At 39.4% G+C, this 6,733-nt stretch overlaps 1 pseudogene; it reads right to left on the bottom strand.

The window, feature by feature from the left end:
• Positions 1-3,302: 3,302 nt before the first annotated feature.
• Positions 3,303-3,592, bottom strand: LOC129487235 (cytochrome c oxidase subunit NDUFA4-like; annotated as a pseudogene).
• Between the last annotated feature and the right edge of the window lie 3,141 nt (positions 3,593-6,733).

Genomic DNA, 6,733 nt, shown 5'->3' on the forward strand with positions numbered 1-6,733 from the left:
TTTTCTTTATGCTTTTCCTTTACTTTTTTAGCATCACTTTTAAAAAAGAAATATTTCTTTTCTTTGTTTTAAAAATTTACATTTTTTTCTTATTCTTTATTTGTTACCTTAAAAATTTTGACATGCTGGCCGGGTGCGGTGGCTCACGCTTATAAACCCAGCACTTTGGGAGGCCGAGGTGGGCAGATCATCTGAGGTCAGGAGATCGAGACGAGCCTATCAATATGATGAAACCCTGTCTCTATTAAAAATATAAAAATTAACTGAGCGTGGTGTCATGCTCCTGTAATCCCAGCTACTCAGGAGGCTGAGACAGCAGAATCGCTTGAACTGGGGAAGTGGAGGTTGCAGTCAGCTGAGATAGTGCCATTGCAATCCAGCCTGGGCAACAAGAGCGAAACTCCGTCTCAAAAAAAAAAAATTTTTTTTTAACATACCTATTTAAAATGCCTATTTAACTAACATTAATAAATATTTCTATTCTCTCTCAGAACAATATAAGCACTATGGAATAGCTGAGCTCTGACATCCCTATCCGGTATTCCATGTTGTTGCTCTCTAGAATTTTAGTTTCATCTTGTTTTTATCCCTACAATTACTATTTGAACAAAAATTTAATTTTATATATACATATAGAAAAGTACACAAATCATAACTACTCATTTGAAACATTTTCAAAAAGGAAATATAACCCAGGTAACAACCACCCAGATCAAGAAAGAGAATATTACTAGCACCCCAGAAGCCCCACAAAGAGGTTCTCAGTCACCACCCCTCTCAAAAGTAATCTTGATCCTAATGTCTGTGATCATTGATTAGTTTTGCCTGTTTTGAACTTTATATGGACTCTTTTGTCTGGCTTCTTTCCCTTAACATTGTTTTTGAGAGATACATCTATGCCCTTAGATGTAGCAGTCATTTGTCTATTCCCATTGCTATAAAATATTCCATTGTATGAATATATAATTTATTTATTCATTCTTCTATTGATGGACAGTTAAGTTGGTTTTAGTTTGTCTGTTATGAATAGTCCACTATGACTTTCTTGTCTTTTGTACTGTTTCTGGGCACATGCTCTTAGGTACATTTTCTATGTACCCATTTCTGTTGTGTATATCTAGGAATGGAATTGCTGAGTCATTAGACACACAATTTACATTCTCACCAATAGTGTACGAGAGTTTTGTGAAGTGCCTGTTCAAATTCTTTCTGTGGGTTGTACTTGTTTATCATTAGCTCATTTTTAGATAAGATTACTTTTTACTGTGGAATCCTATGTGTCTGGGGTTGTGAATATATACTCTGGAGTGTTTTGTGGGTGTGTATTGAGTTCTGCACTTACTTCTGCTGGGACTCTAAATGTAAAATTTTTGGCTTGGGATTCTAGCACATAAGGGTGGTACAAATTTGTACCTCACACCTGGAAGGGACACATGCTTAATGTATCAATTTCTCACTGGGAGAGTTTTCCACTTTCATCCAAAGATTGAGGCAGATAGCACATCTTCTTGCTGCTTCTTTGTGATGGTGGCCAGAGATTTTCTAGATTAGGACTGTCCAGTAGAACTTTCTGTGCTGATAGAAGTGTTCTGTATGTATGATGTCCAACATGGTAGCCACTGGTACTCAGTAACCCACATGTGGTTATTGAATACTTGAAATGTGTGACTGAAGAATTGAATTTTACATTTTGTTGAATTTTATTTTATTTTATTTTATTTTTTGGGACAGAGTCTCGCTCTGTTGCCCAGGCAGGAGTGCAGTGGTGCGATCTTGGCTCACTGCAACCTCCACCTCCCGGGTTCAAGCAATTCTCCTGCCTCAGTCTCCTGAGTAGCTGGGACTACAGGTGCTCACCACTGCGCCTGGCTAATTTTTTGTAATTTTAGTAGAGACGGGGTTTCACCATATTGATCAGGCTGGTCTTGAACTCTTGACCTCAAGTGATTCACCAGCCTTCCAAAGTGCTGGGATTACAGGCACAAGCCACTGCACCCAGCATGAATGTTAATTAATTTAAATTTCAATAGTCATATATGGGTAGTAGCTACCATGCTGTATAGCACAGTTCTAGATCAATTTTAATAGACTGGGCAGCCCATTGAGGATCTTGGATATACATGGTAGACTTAGTTCTACTTCCTCTCTTTGTGCAGGGTCTATGCCATGTCTCTTGTCCTAATACTCTTGACCCTAGTACCAGCATCTGTCTAGGCTCTATACCCTCAAGCCACCATATAGTCAACTGGAGTTGGCTTTACTTTCCTTCTGTGACTAAGCTCAGCTATGTAGTGCATATTTTGCAACATTGTGCTTGAGTATTCATACTGGAGAGGAAGGATAAATATCAGCTCAATCCACAGCTCCAGCTCTTGTGTGCTTCTCAAGCCACTTGCCATTGTTCTTCTGCTACCACTGCCCATGGAGACTTCCATTGCTAATAGCAGCTCCACAGCACTGTATTTAATGGCTCCTTCTTAATCCTATTCTACATGACTTGTAGAAAGCTTTGGCTTTGTTGACCATTACTTCCTTAAAGCAGTCTTTCCCTTGGCTTCTTTCATAGTACCAGTTTTCTTTCTACTTATATTGATTCTCCTTTCCAGGCTTCTTCTAGGACTTATTATGCTCACACTCCCTCTACCCCCATTATCAATGGGGAATCAGATCTCAGTTTTTTTTTTTTTGTTTTTTTTTTTTTTTTGGTGAGACAGTCTTGCTCTGTTGCCCCAGGCTGGAGTGCAATGGTGCCATCTCGGTTCACTACAGCCTCTGCCTTCTGGGTTCAAGTGATTCTCCTGCCTGAGTAGCTGGGATTACAGGTGTGCGCCACCACGCCCAGATAATTTTTGCATTTTTAGTAGAGTCGTGGTTTCACCATGTTGGTCAGGCTGACCTTGAACTCCTGACCTTGTGATCTGCCTGCCTCGGCCCCCCAAAGTGCTGGGATTACAGGCATGAGCCACCGCGCCCAGCCCAGATCTCAGTTTTATTTCTTTTCTCACTCTATATATCTTCCCAGGGTGATTTCATTCCAATTTATGGCTTCAGGTATATTTTATGAGCTGATGACTCCCAAGTTTGTTGTCATTTTTGAAGCATTAACTGTTGTCATCCCTGCAAAACAAAAGTAGAAACAAAAAATACAAAGCAGCAGGTTTTTCTAAGCTCATGAGTTTTTTTCAAGTTTCAGTTATTTATTAATCAATGTAATCTTCGACACATTATATCAACATGATTTCATGTATTTAGAGGAGAAATAATTCCTGGTTAAGTGGAAAACTATGTGGATGGCTTCTGGAAAACTTTCATTCTAAAGCAGCTTTACAGTGAAACATTTCACTTAGAAATCTGGACCTTCTTTCTTCAGTTTGCTGTAATCCACATGCACTAAGTAGAACTTGTATTGATCCTTGGGACCCAGTTTGTTCCAGGGCCCTGGGTTATTCTTTCTGTCCCAACTAACATCTGGATTGAGCAATGCCAGACACAAGAGATACACTGCTGCTCCAGGACCTCCAGCTCCAATAAATACGAAGAGGGGCATCAAGCTTGGCTGCTTCTTGGTATAATTGAGGATCTAGCAGAGCATGTTTGCGGCAGAGGCCCTCGATTGGAAATGAGGGAACCAGCCTAGCCACCAGGCCCTGGGCTAAGTAGTATCTGGCTCATAAGTTTTGAGAGCAAGCTCTAAAACTCCAGTGAACAGTTAGCTGCACGGTGTATTTAGGCAGACCCTTGACCCAGTCCTTCCCTGATTTGTCTTCAAAATAATTGTGGGGGCACTGAAGAATTGTGGGACACTGGCAAGAAGAAGAATCTTAGAGCTATTCTTTGATCTAGTTCAATTAATTAATCAGTTAATTGACAAAAATTGTATACATTGATGGTGTACAACATGATGTTTTGATATATGTATACATTGTGGAATGGCAAAAGCAGGATAATTGACATACAAATTACCTCACACACTTATCTTTTTTTTTTTTTTATGGTGAGAACTTTGGTCTATTTTTCTGCTGAATAATATGTAGCAGGACTGGTACCAGAACCAGGTCATCCAGAGATGTTATGTCTGCTGCCATCAACTCAGGACCTCAGAAAGTGGTACTCTTCCCCTAAAGGTGAATTATTTTAACTAAAAAAAGAGAAATCCTTATTTCTAGATGAAATAAGAATCAACAGGAAATTCCAGGAGATTTCAGTTACATCAGTTGTTACAGTTGGTATATAATGATAACATCTGTTACAATGAAAGCAGCAAGTATGTATTTAATACACTTTTACAAAGTCCCCTTCTTTTCTTTTTTCTTTTCCTTTTTTGAGGGTAGCAAGGTTTATTGTGAAGAGCGAAAGAACAAAGCTTCCACAGCGTGGAATGGTACCCAAGTGGGTTACAGCTGCTGGCTGGGGTGGCCAGCTTTCATTCCCTTATTGCCCCTCCCATGTTCTGTTTTTGTCCTATCAGAATGCCCTTTTTCCAATCCTCCCTGCGATTGGCTACTTTTAGGATCCTGCTGATTGGTGCATTTTACAGACCGCTGATTGGTGCATTTTGCAGAGTGCTGATTGGTGCATTTTACAATCCTCTTGCTAGCTACAGAGTGCCGATTGGTACGTTTTACAATCCTAGCTACAGATTGCTGATTGGTGCGTTTTACAATCCTCTTGTAAGACAGAAAATTTCTCCAAGTCCCCACTCGAGCAAGGAAGTCCTGCTGGCTTCACCTCTCAATCCCCACTCTAAACAGGACATCCCAGCTGAAAAGTCCCCATATTTTCTTTTAGTAATCATTTTAATGTGTGTGTGTGAGAAAAGGACACTATTAAAAGAAACTTTTAAACTTTTCTAGTCGTATGTCTACTTTTAGCCAATATTTGTGAGCATCAACCATATCCCTCCTCAGTAATTATATTTTATTGTTTCCTCCCAGGTCATGTGAAAGACTGTGTATAATTCAGAAGAGATATTTCTACAGTGAAAAAAAATACCCCATATTTAAATGAAATCAAGTTTCTTCTTGACATCTAGGCTGTATCTAGGACACATCTGGACATCTGGAAACATCCAAATTTGACTGACTTTTCCAGTTTTCAGCAGAACATTTAGTAAATAAAAGAATAAGAAACTTGTACTAATCATATTTTTTTAAAAAAGCCAACAGCATTTCAGTGGGGCTGATATCCTTATGGCCTGGCCTTTATTTCTTGCCTCATGTCAGACTTGCCCATGTTGGTGGAAGAGGCTGACATTCAAAGCGTGTGGTTTTTGAGGTTGCCACATGCCTTGCCATGACTTAAAATATCTCTCTCTGGCTGCCAGATGGCCTGGGGAAGCACCAAACACAGGATCTATTGACCTCAGAACTTGTTGCTTTAGGACTGGAAGCTCTTTCAGAGTCTTTCTTAAGCTTCTGTTTCTAAATGTCTGAAGCACATCAAGCCTTAAACTGGGATTTTGTGCTGCTTCTCCTCGCTTTACTGAAAGCAAAGGGTAAGAATTAATTTCGGGCACAGATAGTAAATGCTGACTTTTCATTGTTCCCTTGAGAACACTTCACTCTCCAAAAGAAAGTCTCCCTTCTTCAGCCCAAATATTGTGGAAACTGTGCATACGAGGTGTGGAGAAACCCCATGGGAAAACTGGGAGTCTACAAACAGGCCTAGTCTTTGAGGATGCTCGGCAGGGGTGGAGGAAGAAGCCTCAGGTATCTCTTCAGGTCCAATTCCCTACTGGATATAGATATACAAAATGTAATTTATTTCCAGTTATTGAATGATAATGTCTTGAAACATTAGAAAAATAGTCATCTTGAAGGAAAAGGCAAAGAAAATTATTTGGAGAGGAGGAGTTTTTTTCTGTTTGTAGAGTGGAAAAGTGAGATAAATTGGTTTGAAAAGAGAAAAGTAAATACATTGCAAGGGAAACTTTATTCATTAAACATTTATTGAGCACCTACTAAATGCCAGAGATAGTTCTAGTCTCTGGAGATATAATAGTTAGTGGACTAGACAAACATGTTCTTTGGCCTTAGGGACTTCTCAGTCAAGTGAAAGGGCATGGAGGGGACCTAACCCAGTGGGTGTGTGCAGCAAGGAATCAGAGGAGATTTCTCTGAAGGAGTGATATTTAAACCAAGACCTGAATAGGGTTAGATGGACAAAGCCCCCAGTTTAGTTTGGCTTCATTTTCAATGATCCCTACAAAGCAAAACAAAACAAAAATTCAGTTCTAAATCCTTTATTTTTTTCTACTTTAGATGGTTGCCTGCTTGAGATACAACCCTGATTTCAACAACAGACAATTGGATTACTATTTTTCTCTCTCCTTTGACTTGATATTTATTATTTCTCATCTCTCACTGTGTTATGATTTATTGGTTTGTGTCTGTCTCTGTCTATAGACTATGAGTCACTAAAAGCCAAGGACTGTCTTAATAATCTTTGTTCTGGCACCACATAGCTCTAGGATGAATAAATAAAGGAATCAAGATGAATGAATAAAAATAACAGTTGTTTTCTCGGCATCATTTTGCATCGAGAAAAGTGTCATATCAAACTATTCTTCCCATTCAATCTATTTAATTGCACAACTAACCGAATCTCCCATCCAGTCTATTCAATAACACTAATGCATTGGGCGTCTACCATGTACAGGCCACATGTTTGTCACGGGGATGTAATGGTGAGCAAAATAGACAAGGCATTGGCTCTTGTGGAGTGTACAGTCTGA

This window comes from Symphalangus syndactylus, chromosome 8, assembly GCF_028878055.3.
Source record: "Symphalangus syndactylus isolate Jambi chromosome 8, NHGRI_mSymSyn1-v2.1_pri, whole genome shotgun sequence".
Lineage (NCBI taxonomy): Eukaryota > Metazoa > Chordata > Mammalia > Primates > Hylobatidae > Symphalangus > Symphalangus syndactylus.